Source organism: Myxocyprinus asiaticus, chromosome 16 (genome assembly GCF_019703515.2).
Source record: "Myxocyprinus asiaticus isolate MX2 ecotype Aquarium Trade chromosome 16, UBuf_Myxa_2, whole genome shotgun sequence".
NCBI lineage: Eukaryota > Metazoa > Chordata > Actinopteri > Cypriniformes > Catostomidae > Myxocyprinus > Myxocyprinus asiaticus.
Window position 1 is genome coordinate 44,164,863 of NC_059359.1, and position 16,535 is coordinate 44,181,397.

The 16,535-nt window shown below is 44.5% G+C and overlaps 1 protein-coding gene across 2 annotated transcripts in view; it reads left to right on the plus strand.

The window, feature by feature from the left end:
- The first annotated feature begins 1,472 nt into the window (after window positions 1-1,472).
- Window positions 1,473-16,535, plus strand: part of LOC127453890 (CAP-Gly domain-containing linker protein 4-like) — a 34,436-nt gene continuing 19,373 nt past the window's right edge. For both annotated transcript variants that reach the window (XR_007899464.1, XM_051720647.1), the window contains exon 1: window positions 1,473-1,595. The gene's annotated coding sequence lies outside the window, so the exon portion shown is untranslated. The remainder of the gene's footprint in view (window positions 1,596-16,535) is intronic.

Consider the following 16,535-nt stretch of genomic DNA (forward strand, 5'->3'; position numbering starts at 1 on the left):
TGCGACTTTATATCTTGAAATTGCGGGTTTATTTCGCGTAACTGCAACTTTACATCTCGCAATTGCAACTTTATATCATGCAATTGCGACTTTATATCATGCAATTGTGACTTTATATCTCACAATTGTGGGTTTATATCATGTAACTGTGACTTTATATCTAGCAATTGTGAGAAAATATTCACAATTGTGAGATAAAAAGTCAGAATTAGCTCATTTTTGTTTTTTTTACTGCGTGGCGGTATCCGTCTTCCATAAAAGTGTGTGGGCCCAAGTGTCTACATTTGTATATGATGAAAAAAAAAAAAAAACACACGTCCACTGTTATCAATGACTTTTCTATATTTCATATATATTTTACTTATTAACAGATTTCATGGTCATTTTCATGTTAAACACAGACAATCTCTTCTAAGGATTTCCTGTTGAAGAAATTTGACCTGACCTCATTTGTTTTGTTAAAGACTGTCATCTATTGGCTGGCCTAAAACACTTCAATGACACATTGTCTCCAGTATTTGAACAAAATGGAAACTTTTGCTGGACTTAAAAATGTATGAATATCATTGCATTAGATAAAATATCAAATCAAGTGTCATTTACTGTATTTCAGAGATAGCACAAGCACACCTATGCAGGTACATTTATTATGTTTTAAATATAAAACAGTAGGTGAACCTGAGGGGAAATTCCAGTTGTGGAAGTTCTGAGAAAAGCTAATTTGTTTGTAGATGCCACTAGCTTTGATATTCTGTTATCTAATGCAAATAAATTCATAATTTTTTTTCCAGTGTGGCTTTAGTGTCCTAATACTTTTTTGGACCATTGTACAGTATATCAATGTGACTATATAAATTATTAGGTCAATTAAAAAGAGTATTAAAAATGTTTTATGAGCAAATAATCTTAGCAAACAAAATTATATATAAACAAAATATATACAATTATTTACTGTAGTTTACTACTATAGAAATGATACATTTTGCCATGAACTTGTATTATAGTAGAATGTATGACTAAAAAAAATGATCAATTTGGCCATTGAATGCAGAACTTCCATCAGTTTCATGCTGTTTTCTGTACATGAATGTGGTCTTTATTCAGGTAGATCACATTTTACTTTTCATGGGGTGGGGCCTGAAATCAGACACAGCATTTAACAGTGAATGTGTACCAGGGAGGCATTTAATAAGGGTTCAAAGGAGACTGGAGGGTCAGGTTATTCAAACATTAGTGTGCAGAGGCATCTTGTCAGAATGTTGCATACTCTAACATTTAAATGTAAACAGTAATTTAAATGCATTTACATCCTGAAAGTAAGGTTGACCACTTCTCACTGCAATACACAGATATATGGACATGGAAAAATCGGATGAGGTTGTGTTGGGACACAAGAGAATCATGCAGCTCAGTCATTAATCAGATTAGACAGGATTATGTCTCCCCGCTTCATGCGTCTGCAGCAGGTTTGGTAGCAAAAAGGTTGGGCTGTGAACATGCCACAATCGGACAATCAGTTGAACAGAAAGATATTTATCTACTGAAGATCAAAACAACAGGACTTATTCATTCAGCCACTGAGTCGTTTTATCAAGGTATTTACCAGATTCAGTGTGTTTATGAAAGTGAATATCTGTTAGTAGAAGCTAGCCAAATTAGGTAGATGCCAACATGGACAAGTTGTGTGACATGCCCTCATCCTTAAAAACTATGAACAATACACAAAATAAAATAAAATATGACCTTGACTTTATAAAATATGGGTTATATACTGTAATTCTAATCATATTGAAATTTAAGAGACATTTTGAAACCAAACACTTAATAGTTTTCCATTCTTTTGGGCCTATGAAGTAATACATTCCAAAGCTTGATTTGAGAGAAATCTTGACTTATAAGAGTTGTTTTACATCTGTGTGAGAACGTTCTGGTTACGAGGGAATGAGACACAGCGTGAGTAGCTGACGCTATGGGAAATTCCTCCCAGGAGTGACGATCTCTGAAGCCCTATTAAATGACACCAATCTATTGACAGATGGGCCTTGATGCTCCGCCCCTGATACATGCATCATCGTGGGCAAATAAACTGGAGCACAGTGCCATTTCATAAGGATTTTTGGATTGAAGGAAAAAAATGCATCTCTCTGTCCCTTAACAGTGAGAAATCAGTAGTGCGGCAAGATTACGCAATGTTGCATTCCCTCCTTTCAGGGAACCAAAGTTCCAGTCATAACCAGAACGTTCCCTTTTAAGTCAGTTACTTCGATGCTGTGTCATTGGCTGATGCTATTGGAAATGTATGCCATCAATCCATGCTACTGATTCACATGCAGAAAGCAATGTCTACTAGCCATTAGGTTAGTTTAAAAGGTATATTGACATAGTCTCCACTTTATATTGAATAATAGGAAGGAAAAGAGAGAAACCTCAATAACCACTCATGGTTAGAGAGTATAACAATGCCACTAGCCATACCTGGTAGCAATACATTGCCCAAAAATTCTCATCCGCACCATAGTGGGTGAAAGAGAGAAACAGAACGATCATTGACTGACAGAATAATGTCAGTGGGTAGTAAAATATGATATCCATTACTCTTCATTCTGGGAAGAGTTAAAGAATGACAGTTATTACACAATAACACCATTTTTGATTTTTATTGTGAGATGTTTTATAGGGTATTATTATTTATTTCTCCCATTTATTTATATAACTAAAGGAGAGAGATAATGTTTTGTGTATGTGTACAGCACCACAAGTTCATTTCAGGTTTTTAAAGTATATTGTAATGCACTTATGTTCAACTGAATGTTGCAGATTTATGTAGTTAATGAGAGTTTAAGAGAGAACTGGTCACATATATTTCAACAAAAAGTTCTTCAGTTTTAGGTGATTAATTCAACAGTTTTTCTGTTGTAACTTAACAGTAACTGTCAATTAAATGAAAATATTGTAAAAATTCCCACTCTGGTTTTAAACTACTTCTTGACTGCTCATACTAAAGCTTTAAAGTAGTCCATGTGGCATATGTGTCATGTCCCAAGTCTTCTGAAGACATACTATAGGTTTATAACCTGAACCTAAAACAACCTGAAGTTATTTTTCAGAGAAAATCTTGAAATACATTGCGCATTAATAAGCACATCATGATCAGCAGCCACTGTATTAAAAAGACAGACCGAAATATTAATTTAAATGTTTCCTTTTGTGTTCCGAAATTAATTTAAAATTACATAAATTTTCAAAACGTACTTCTTTTATAATTTATTTTTACATAAATTGTGTATCTCCATCAATATTTCATTTATATATATATATATATATATATATATATATATATATATATATATATATATATATATATATACACTATATTGCCAAAAGTATTCGCTCATCTGCCTTTAGACACATATGAACTTAAGTGACATCCCATTCTTAATCCATAGGGTTTAATATGACGTCGGCCCACCCTTTGCAGCTATAACAGCTTCAACTCTTCTGGGAAGGCTTTCCACAAGGTTTAGGAGTGTGTTTATTGGAATTTTTGACCATTCTTCCAGAAGCGCATTTGTGAGGTCAGACACTGATGTTGGACGAGAAGGCCTGGCTCGCAGTCTTCGCTCTAATTCATCCCAAAGGTGCTCTATCGGGTTGAGGTCAGGACTCTGTACAGGCCAGTCAAGTTCTTCCACACCAAACTCGCTCATCCATGTCTTTATGGACCTTGCTTTGTGCACTGGTGCGCAGTCATGTTGGAACAGGAAGGGGCCATCCCCAAACTGTTCCCACAAAGTTGGGAGCATGGAATTGTCCAAAATCTCTTGGTATGCTGAAGCATTCAGAGTTCCTTTCACTGGAACTAAGGGGCCAAGCCCAGCTCCTGAAAAACAACCCCACACCATAATCCCCCCTCCACCAAACTTCACAGTTGGCACAATGCAGTCAGACAAGTACCGTTCTCCTGGCAACGGCCAAACCCAGACTCGTCCATCAGATTGCCAGATGGAGAAGCGTGATTCGTCACTCCAGAGAACGCGTCTCCACTGCTCTAGAGTCCAGTGGCGGCGTGGTTTACACCACTGCATCCAACGCTTTGCATTGCACTTGGTGATGTATGGCTTGGATGCAGCTGCTCGGCCATGGAAACCCATTCCATGAAGCTCTCTATGCACTGTTCTTGAGCTAATCTGAAGGCCACATGAAATTTGGAGGTCTGTAGCGATTGACTCTGCAGAAAGTTGGTGACCTCTGCGCACTATGCGCTTCAGCATCTGCTGACCCCGCTCTGTCATTTTACGTGGCCTACCACTTCGTGGCCGAGTTGCTGTCATTCCCAATCGCTTCCACTTTGTTATAATATCACTGACAGTTGACTGTGGAATATTTAGTAGCGAGGAAATTTCACGACTGGACTTGTTGCACAGGTGGCATCCTATCACAGTACCTCGCTGGAATTCACTGAGCTCCTGAGAGCGGTCCATTCTTTCACAAATGTTTGTAGAAGCAGTCTGCATGCCTAGGTGCTTCATTTTATACACCTGTGGCCATGGAAGTGATTGGAACACTTTAATTCAATTATTTGGATGGGTGAGCGAATACTTTTGGCAATATAGTGAATATATATATATATATATATACATTTTCAATCCAGTCTCAAATCCAGTCCCAACGTCATATACTCTGGGACCAGAAATAAGCACATTTTCATTAAGCCCTGTAATAACGTCTTGTGCAACATAATCTCATGACATTTTGAAATAATGCATACCCGATGGGGAAATCATAAGATATCGTATGACTTGGCTCATACAAAAAAATATGACTTTTAGTCCAACCAATTTCCAACCAGAATTTCAAATCGATACAAAACATCCATCAAGTTCAACTGATTGTCCGATCTGAATCCCACCCAAATGTTCAAGGCAAATCTGCGCCTTTGCTTTTGTATATCAATAACGTCATGGTTACTGGTGTAACCTCCGTTCCCTGATGGAGGGAACGAGACGTTGGTGTCGATGTAGTGACACTAGGGGTCACACTTGGGAGCCCGAGACACCTCTGGTCTTTGATGAAAGGTCAGTGAAAATTGGTGAGTGGTATTTGCATGCCACTCCCCCGGACATACGGGTATAAAAGGAGCTGGTATGCAACCACTCATTCAGGTTTTACGCTGAGGAGCCGATATAAGGTCCGGCCATTTCAGCGGGTAGTTCAGCGTTGTGGCAGGAGGGACCAACGTCTCATTCCCTCTATCAGGGAACGGAGGTTACACCAGTAACCATGACGTTCCCTATCTGATACTCACTCGACGTTGGTGTCGATGTAGTGACACTAGGGATCCCTATACAAAACGCCACAAGGCTGAACGGTGTTACGTGGACTGGCGGTGTGTGGTGGGCAGACTTGCTGTGTGCCTCATAGCCAGCACACCAGGTCGACACGTAACCTCCCCCAACACAGTTATGAGTGTCGAACGGCCCTTTTTGGGGACAAGTCGACTACCCAAAGATAGAGACAGGCTTAACCCAGTTGTGGCCTCTTTTCCCCTTCTCTTTTTCCACTCCCTAAAAAAGAAGGGGGATTATCCGACTGGGCCGCCAGGTCTAGTCGGGGGGTGTCCCTCCCAAGGGGAGGACACCGCGGAGACCACACCTCGCCCCAAGAGGGGGGGGATATTTAAGTGGAAGAATATGTCACATGGTCTTTCCAACCATGTGGAGAGCCTTCAAGGTAGATCCTGCCCAATGGGGGAGGAGTTACTACAAACATGGAGACTGGGGCAGAGGGGCTCTGCCCAAGGAAGACGCAGTTTGCCAGCAGGGAAACGAATTAGCGGAAGATATAGATCGCATGGGGTTAGCCTTACAGGGAACCTCCACATGCGGAGCACCTACCCCAGAATCGGGCTCTTAGTTAGCGCATGTACTAGGCCGGCAGCGAGTCTCTCCAAACACTCGACTGCCACAGGGCTCGGAGGAAGTCAACCAGGGAACAAATTTTGTGAACACTACTGGGAATTAATGGCGCACGTCTTCAGCTCAAAAGGAGGTGGAAGGCGCTATGTGCAAGCGATACACCCGGCCGGCTATCCCGGGCTTATACGCTTGTGTTGTGTGCCACTACCTGGGGCGAAACCGGTTCCACCCAGAGGTTGTAGAACCTTGCAAAGGTGTTGGGTGTTGCCCAGCCCACTGCTCTGCAAATGTCTGTTAGAGAGGCACCTCTGGCCAGGGCCCAAGAGGCCGCTACACCATGGGTAGAATGGGCTTGTAGCCCTACCAGGGGTGGCATGTTTTGGGTGAGATATGCCATAGTTATGGCATCAACGAGCCAGTGGGTAATCCTCTGCTTGGAGACAGCGCTTCCTTTCCGCTGTGCACCAAAAGCAGACAGAGAGCTGCTTAGAGATTCTAAAGCTCTGCATGCGATCCAAATAGATGCGTAAAGCATGCACCGGACACAGCGATGACAGGGCTGGGTCTGCCTCCTCCTGGGGCAGCACTTGCAGGTTCACCACCTAGTCCCTAAAGGGGTGGTGGGAACCTTGGGCACATAGCCCGGTCAGGGTCTCAGGATCACGTGAGAGTAACCTGGACCGAACTCCAGGCACGTTTCGCTGACAGAGAACGCTTGCAGGTCACCTACCCTCTTAATGGAAGTGAGCGCAGTCAGGAGGGCAGTCTTCAAGGAGAGTGCCTTAAGCTCGGCTGACTGCAAAGGCTCAAAGGGGGCTCTCTGTAGACCCTGAAGAACTACAGAGGTCCGATGAGGGAACGAGGTGCGGCCTGGAGGGATTCAGCCTCCTGGCACCTCTTAGGAACCTGATGATCAGGTCATGCTTCCCTAAGGACTTACCGTCGACTGCGTCGTGGTGTGCTGCTATGGCAGCAACGTACACCTTCAAGGTGGAAGGGGACAGCCTCCCTTCCAACCTCTCTTGCAGGAAGGAAAGCACTGATCTGACTGCGCATCTCTGGGGGTCTTCCCGACGGGAAGAACACCACTTAGCGAACTGACGCCACTTAAAGGCATACAGGCGCCTCGTAGAGGGAGCCCTAGCCTGAGTGAACGTGTCTACCATCGCAGGTGGGAGACAGCTTAGGTCTTCCACGTCCCGTCCAGGGGCCAGACATGGAGATTCCAGAGGTCTGGCGCGGGTGCCGGATGGTGCCCCTTCCCTGAGAAAGAAGGTCCTTCCTCAGGGGAATTTGCCAGGGGGGAGCTGTCGCGAGGAGCATGAGGTCCGAGCACCATGTCTGGGCGGGCCAGTAGGGTGCTTACCAGGACGACCTGCTCCTTGTCCTCCCTGATTCTGCACAGGGTCTGTGCAAGCAAGCACTGGGGGAAACGCATATTTGCAAATGCCAGGGGACCAGCTGTGTGCCAGCGCATCTATGCTGAGGGAGGCGTCGATCAGGGCGTACCAGAACGGGCAGTGGGGAGGATTCTTGGGAGGTGAACAGGTGCACCTGTGCCTGTCGAATTGACTCCAAATCAGCTGGACCACCTGAAGGTGGAGTCTCCACTCTCCCCTGAGAGTAACCTGTTGTGACGGCGCGTCCGCCGTAATGTTGAGGTTGCCCGGGATGTGAGTGGCTTGCAGCGACTCGAGATGCTGCTGACTCCAGAGGAGGAGACGGCGGGCGAGTTGTGATATACTTTTTGACAGATGCTACCACTGTCGTGTTGTCTGTCTGAACTAACACGTGCTTGCCCTGGATCAATGGCCGAAACCTCCGCAGGGTGAGCAGAATTGCCAGTAACTCAAGGCAGTTGATGTGCCAATGCAGTCACGGACCCGTCCAGAGGCCGGCGGCTGCGTGCCCATTGCAAACAGTGCCCCAGCCCATTTTGGAGGCGGCTTGTCCAGTGGCACCATAGGCCTTGGCCGTCAGAGACGATGTAAACCTACAGGCCTTGGACGGGGGCTTTGGGCACCCGCGCCAGGTGGTGGCGCTCTGCGGGCATAGGTGCACCGCGAGCGCCTTTATCCACCGGGGGATTGCCGAATAGCCCTTGGCCGCCCCACCATCGAGGGTAGTGAGGGTGGGGAAGCTGAAAAGATCAGGACCGGGCAGTAAAAAGTGCCTCCCGCGACCTTGTCAGCTCTTCATGCACTTCCGGGAAGAAAGGAACGGGGGCGGGGCGTGGCTTTGAGTGGCGCCGCAAGCCCAGGAACCAATCACCGAGCCACGAGGGTTCAGGGAAGAGCGGTGAATCCACTCTAACCGACGCTCGCGGCTGCCCGGGAAAGCATGTCGTCATCTCCGCGTCAGCCTGTGACTGGGCGATCGACCCCGAAGGGAGGAGCCCAGCTGAGGCTTCCGACTGGACGAGCCCGCTCTCTGATGCTGCGCTCAAGAGCTCATCACTTTCGCGGGCTCCGAATAAGAGGTCGAACTCGCCGTGAGACGAGCCAGCGGACTCACCCGGAAGCCCGATCGGGGCAGACGAGCGTGCTGGGGAATGGGAGGTCCGCGGGGGGATACCCGGCGGAGGCGGTCCCATTGGGGTCCCCAAATCGCCCCCAGTGCTAGCCGCGCTGGCCTCAAACCTGTGGGTAAAAGGACCGAGGCGGGATCCTCTGGGGTGGCTCGCTTTCTTACGAAGGCGAGCCGCGACCGCAACGTTGCCATGGACATATTCTCGCAATGAGAACATGACCATCCATGAACACTGTCTCCGCGTGAGCAGTGCCCAGACACGAAAGACAGTGATCGTGACCGTTAGAAGGCGAGAGATAACGAACACAACCAGGAATAACACACAATCGGAAAAGCATCTTTAAAAAGACGTTCCGTGTGTGCGCTCTTTTAGAGAAATATATACTCTTTTAGAGGGGAAAAATGCTCTTTCAGAAAATATACTCTCTGGTTTTTCTGCCGAAACGCCCAGGGGCGTTCTCTGCAGTGCACCAGTGCAGAGGAGGGAGAAGCCACTGAAATGTGCCGTCAGATCCAGCAGAGGAGAATGAACAGTAGTATTCAGCTCAATGAGCATGACCGTTCGGCTCCGAAGAGAAAATCTGAATGAGTGGTTGCATACCAGCTCCTTTTATACCCGTATGTCCGGGGGAGTGGCATGCAAATACCACTCGCCAATTTTCATTGGCCTTTTATCAAAGACCAGAGGTGTCTCGGGCTCCCAAGAGTGACCCCTAGTGTCACTACATCGACACCAACATCAAGTGGGTGACAGATAGGGAACCTGTAATACCCTTCCCTCATCTCCTTCCAAACACTGATGTTCTGTGATACACAAAAGTTATTTTCCTACTGAAATCATGGTTCGGTTTATGGATTGGGTAATGGGTTAGACTTTATGGTTTTAGGTTTGGGTGAGGGGTTCTTAGCAAACTTAGCAAAAATCATTATAACATTGTTTGTTTATTTTTCTCTATGGGAGTCAAAGTCATATGTTTTTGTACAAGTCAACTTGTTCGATTTCTTACGATTTCGCCATCTTGTACTATTATGCATGTTATGAGAATGGCTTGTCACTTTTAATCCCAGGTAATGCAGCATTTGTAATTTTGAAGGGTGAATAGCACAGCATTTAACCCTGGGTTATGTAACCCTGTTCCAGACTATGGTTAGCACTGTTTTTGCACAGTTAACCCTGCATTGCGATGCCAACGGTGCACTGAGTGAAACGATGCGGTGCTTAAATGATACAGAATCATAAACTGTCAGTGCTTACCTAATTCAATATTCATGTGCTCTGTACAGTTGCAGAATCTTTCACACACTGTTTAATTCAACTCAGCCTAGCAAAGATCGAGCTCCTAGTCTTTTAGCCAACCCTGCTGTTAAGCACAACATCATCGTTCAGCTGGATTCATCTACAGTAACACCATCCATAATGGTCAGAAATGTGGGCAATAACCATCGACGATTTGCTCAACTCTCTCCAGTCACTTGTCATATCTAGACTAGACTACAGTAATGCTCTCTTAGCCAGCCTGCCTGCATGTGCAATTACTAGACTGCTGCAAATGATCCAGAATGCAGCAGCACGTCTGGTCTTCAACAAACCCCGGAGAGCACATGCTACACCCCTCCTTGTCTCTCTACACTGGCTGCCAGTTTCTGCACATTTCATGTTCAAGGCTCTGATGCTGGCATACAGAACAGTAACTGGATCTGCGCCAGTTTACCTAAAATCATTCCGGCAGAGCTACATTCCCACCAGAAGCCTGTTGTCGATTTATGAGTACCGCCTTGTGGTACCAACACAAAAGGCACCAAATCATATTCCCGGACTTTCAGCTTCACTGTACCTCGATGGTGGATTGACTTTCCCAACTCATCCGTGAAGCAGACTCCCTCTCTGTCTTCACAAAATGGCTAAAGACACTAACTTTTCTGTGATCACTTAACCCTTGCACTCTAAGCTCTGTCTTGGCTAGTACTTTCTAATACAATGAAAGCTCTGTAATGCAGCAATTTTCATGTTACTGTCACTTTAAGATTAATCGCTTATGATGTATCCTTCCTCATTTTGTAAGTCGCTTTGTATAAAAGCATCTGCTAAATGAATAAATGTAATTTCACCATCTGAAAGAAAACGTTAAATTTGTCGAACAGTGATGGCAAGCACAACTGAAGTGATGAAGAGACAGTATGACTTTTGCATGTGTTTTTGTAGTATGCTTCAGAAGACAAAAGACAAATAGAGCAGATTTGCGTGGTGACATTTCCACACATAAGCCGTTCCATAGAGAAGCAGTATTAGCACAAGATACGTGCCTTCACAAGCTATATTCATCCAATTTATGGTCATTTTCATGTTAAACACAGACAATCTCTTCTAAGGATTTCCTGTTGAAGAAATTTGACCTGACCTCATTTGTTTTGTTAAAGACTGCCATCTATTGGCTGGCCTAAAACACTTCAATGACACATTGTCTCCAATATTTGAACAAAACGGACACTTTTTCTGGACTTAAAAATGTATGAATATCATTGCATTAGATAAAATATCAAATCAAGTGTCATTTACTGTATTTCAGAGATAGCACAAGCACACCTATGCAGGTACATTTATTATGTTTTAAATATAAAACAGTAGGTGAACCTTCCACCCATTTGTGGAAGTTCTGAAAAATTCTAATTTGTTTGTCGATGCCACTAGCTTTGATATTCTCTTATCTAATGCAAATACATTCATACATTTTATTAAAAATGTTTTATGAACAGGGCCTGTGTAGCTCAGCAAGTAAAGATGCTGACTAACACCCCTGGAGTCGCAAGTTCAAATCCAGGGCGCGCTGAGTGACTCCAGTCAGGGTTCCTAAGCAACCAGTTGTCCAGGTTTTTAGGGTGGCTGGAGTCACACTGGGTTAACCTCCTCATTGTCGCTATAATGTGGTTCTCGCTCTTGGTGCGGTGCATGGTGAGTTGTGTGTGGATGCCATGGAGAATAGCTTCCACACATGCTATGCCTCCACAGTAATGTGCTCAAAATGCCACATGATAAGATGCATGGATTGACAGTCTCAGAGGCAACTGAGATTTGTCACCTGGATTGAGGCAAGTCACTACACCACCACAAGGACTTAGAATGCATTGGGAATTCCAAAAAAATAAATAAATAAAAAATAATTTATGAACAAATAATCTTAAAAAAACTATCTTCATATAATCACCTATTTACTAATACAATTATTTACTGTAGTTTACTACTATAGAAATGATACATTTTGCCATAAACTTGTATTATGGTAGAATATATGACTAAAAAAATGATCAATTTGGCCATTGAATGCAGAACTTCCATCAGTTTCATGCTGTTTTCTGTACATGAATGTGGTCTTTATTCAGGTAGATCACATTTTACTTTTCATGGGGTGGGGCCTGAAATCAGACACAGCATTTAACAGTGAAGGTGCACCAGGGAGGCATTTAATAAGGGTTCAAAGGAGACTGGAGTGTCAGGTTATTCAAACATTAGTGTGCAGAAGCATCTTGTCAGAATGTTGCATGCTTTAACATTTAGAGTAATCTAAATGCATTTACATCCTGAAAGTAAGGTTGACCACTACTCACTGCAATACACAGATATATGGACATTGAAAAATCAGATGAATTTGTGTTGGGACACAAGAGAAACATGCAGCTCAGTCACTAATCAGATTAGACAGAATTTTGTCTCCCTGCTTCATGCGTCTGCAGCAGGTTTGGTAGCAACAGGTTGGGCTGTGAACATGCCACAATCAGACAATCAGTTGAACAGAAAGATATTTATGTACTGAAGATCAAAACAACAGGACTTATTCATTCAGCCATTGAGACATTTTATCAAGGTATTTACCAGATTCAGTGTGTTTATGAAAGTGAATATCTGTTGGTAGATACATTGTCCAAAAATTCTCATCTGCACCATAGTGGAGAAAAAGAGAGAACGATCACTGACTGACAAAATAATGTAATGCCACAAGACAATGGGGTAGTGAAATATTATATACATTGCTCTTCATACTGGGTAGAGTTAAAGAACGACATAGTCATTAGACCAACAGTTATTACATAATAACACAATGTCTGTGTTCCTTGCTTGACTCAAACGGTGGAGGAGAGAAAGTGGCTAAAACCTTGGGCACATAACCCTTCCTTGTTTGATAACGGCTTTTGCCAAGTCTAGTCCAAACTCTAAGCAAGAGTCATTAGTTCCCACTATCAATTCTGGGGCTTCATCGTGCCTCCTCAGGGCCTTTGGCCCACCGATTACCCTTGGGCTGAAGAAGGCCAACTGGGGATTGATGCGGGGTCATGTCAAAGGAAGAACTTTGCTAAAGTCAGGTCTTACTTTCTACCCATCAAAGATCAAACAAACATCAGCTTCAATCTCCACCATATTAATTCTGAGGGTTAGCCCATCTCCAAACTCTGATACCTCAGCTTTAGCTTCTTTCTTGCTTGGGTGGGGGGGCATATTAAGGGCGGGTTTTAGGGCAAAGCTGGGCTGGGCAAAATTGGGCTATTGGCCCAATGAGGGGAATGCAGATCGATTTTGATCTCGCGGCTCGAGGTCCGAGGCTATTGGCCTCGGCTGACCAGTTGATAGCCCTGTCTCTCACTGGCACGACAGTCCGCTATTGACTGATAAGCCCTGAAGGTCCCTAATATGTTTAACAGAGTCTAAGGTACGTTAGAGCGTGGTCTTCAGAGAGAGTACAAGCAAGCTTACTGCATCAGGTGGCTTGAACGGGGAACCCGTAAGCGCATTCAGTACTACCGCCAAGTCCCAGCCCAGGACAGACAAACCACACAAAGGGGTCATGGCCAGTCACTATGGCAGTGACATATGCTTTGAACATGGATGGAGAGAACCCTGCAATAACCCTTGCAAAAATTGAAGCACTATCTGCACAGGGAAATTTGCTGGGTCCTTTTAACAGCCCTGTTCAGGGGAAAAAAATTAAGTTTCCACTCTGGTTGGGGGTGCAACAAACAGCTCTTCCAGCTCTGGGAACCAAAGGCTGTTGGGCCACTGCGGTGCAACCAGAAACACAGTATCCCTGTCTTCCCGAACCTTGCACAGAACTTGGTGCGGCAGGTGGACAGAAGGGAACACATTTTGCTGTTTGCATTTCGCTGGTCAATTGTGAGCCAGGGCGCCAATGCCCAGTGGAGTCTGTTTGTCTAAGGCGACAGTTCTGCATCTGGCCCCTTGGCCCAGTGCAACACTTGTCTAAGAGAACAATGTACTCTCTAAAGTGCCTCAAGTCCAGTGTGGGCCACAACCCACCATCCGTCTTGGCAACAAGAAAATAACATTGGTAGAAGCCCTCCTGTGTGTCACATGCCGGTACTTGCTCTATCTCATCTCACCGGACACGGAGGCATTTACCGGACCTTCTTGAGGCAGCAAGAAAGCACCTTAAATCCCCATGTTGCCATATAGCAGTGTTCTGACACATCACCAACAACAGTACACTGAAAGTGACCTGCATCATTCTGCCAACTTGTTCCCAACTCACGAGGCTTGAGCAGACTCTGTCTCGGGCGAGGAAAGCTAGAGGGCTGCATTGAGGACATCAAGGTTTTTTTTCTGCCCAGTCCCTCTCAAAGGTTGGTAAAAAACTCTGCCTATGTCTTAAGTTGTTGTGTTGCAACATGGCAGTCTTGTGCACGTTGCTAACAACCATAAGACAGGCAATAAAGTAACCAGCATCATGCTGCCATCTCGTTCCCGGCTCATGACAGTGTGGAAAGCAAGAGGGCTGCTAGACGACATGGAGGCACCTTAAATCTCCATGTTGCAGCATGGCAGTCTCCTGGCATGCCGTCAACAATAATAAAAACAGGATGAAACCGTCCTATGTTACAGAGGATATGTCACGCTCTTGTTTCCAGCTCACAATGGCAGGGAAAGTGAAAAGCGAATTCCTGACAAATTTAGCCAAGGGTGTCAATCCACAGACACCTGGCCGGCCATAAAATCTGCCAATTTCCTGGCAGAGACCTTGGTGGCCGAAGCGCCAATTCATGGCACAGCCATGCACCACAAATGCGGCAGCACCAGAGACCTGAACTCTCACTAAATAGGAAGATTTTCAAGGTGTTCATGCAGCTTTAGAAAGAACAACACAGGCTGTGAAACTCTGAGGTGCGCCAACATGGTGAACACCATTTATCATCTTGTGAAAATCTTCAAGCAACTCCACTTTTCCTGCCAATGGGGGGAAATTACAGTATGCACATCACCAAAGCAATGTATCACTAATGAAAGCCCAGTGAAAAAATATCCCTGACATCATAACCACCACTGAAAGTGAACGATAGCAGCATATTGGAACAAGGTGCAAATTGCCACAGGTGCACTGAACAGGCGAAGCAGCATGAGATAGAGAAGAGGAGAGATGCAAACTCTTCGTGCTCTGTATACCATCAATACTAGATATAGGGAGGAGAGGGGGCCGGCGTCAGCTTTCCTATTAACCAAGCCGATAGCGAAGCATTTTAAGTGTCATGGGCTCACAATGAACACAGTCAATGAGCGCATTTACATGCACGTACTTACACCAATTATGCTTAATAATCCGAGGTGATCATGTAAACACAATAAACACCGTTAGAATAAACCGATCAACACGGGTAGATTTTTTCCCATTATGTCGATTTCGCTTGGCATATAAACTCACCGGCTTATCAAATGTGCACATGTGTTGAGCGCATGTCTCTTCACGGTTTGACGTCAAAAGCAGAGAATAACACGATTATTTCAAATCTCATGTAAATGCAGTTTTCTTGCTTTGTCAGATTTTTTAAATAAGCTGATTTTTGGGAGTAATCAGTGTATTGGTGTACATGTAAACGTGATCATTGTCAGTGAGCGCTGTGTCAGTGTGAATGGCGCTCATATCTGACAGGGATAAATGCCAGTGATATAGCATCTCCCTCATCATAATCTCTGCTGCACATGATCGTATCACGGTCATAGTCGTACTGGACAGGCAAAGCCGCTTTAGATGGAAAAAAGGAGAGATGCAAGGCTCAAACCAGCGACAAATTCTCCTCAAACTCTCTGTGCACGATATCCCGTCCTCGTGTGGCCCCCAGAAAGAGTATAGTGGGATGAGAGGGGAGTGGCTTCGGCTTTCAGAATGAAAGAGCCAAGAGCGAGGTGTTTTTAGTTGCATATGTTCACAATGAACGCAATCAATCTCAGAGAGTGCTATATCAGCATGGGCTCAGCCCAGGCAATAACAGTGTTCATACTGAACGGGCAAAGCCACCTCATATGGAGGAGAGAAGGAATGCAAGGCTGGGCTGGTAACAAATCCTGCTCAAATCTCTGTGCTCTATTCCCCGTCCCTTAGGAGCTGCAGAAGGAGTATAGCGGGAGGAGAGGAGAGCGGCTTTGGCTTTCAGAAAAAAAGCGAGCTGAGAGCAAAACGTCTTGAGTTTTATGCGTTCACAATGAATGCAATCAGTCTCATTTAGTGCCTGTTATATAAAACAGAGCTCCTGCCCTTTAGACAGAGATATATAGCACACGTTTTCATTGTGGAAACATTTGCAAAATGCTATCTTTATAAAGAAAGTTTATTTTCGTTTTTTTCACTGAAAGAAACACGCAGTACAACACAATGCACAATATCAATCATGGAAGTGTTAAAAGGATACACTGTTCAGCGGAGCACAAGCAGGGAAAAGAAAATAATCCACTAAGTGTTTAAGTGTGCAGATTCAATGATGAAACGAAGATTCAGGCATCCAGAGCATGAGAGATGTTATTGGGACCCTGAAGATAAATATTCTGAAGAAATAGCGCTGTGCTCCAGTGAGGAAGCATCAAGCACCATTTGCCAATAAATTGGCGTGATTTTAAAGGGCTTCAGTGATCATCACTCCTGAGAGGAGTTTCCCATAGCGTCAGCTACTCACGCAGCATCGAAGTGACCAGCTTGAAAGGGAACTACACAGTTGAGCCATTTTTATTGAGATTAAATATAATGCAGGAAATAAATGAGTACTGTGTCCTGAATTAAGTGTCTGTAGTTTATGAAGGTTTAAGTCTTCTAAGAATAG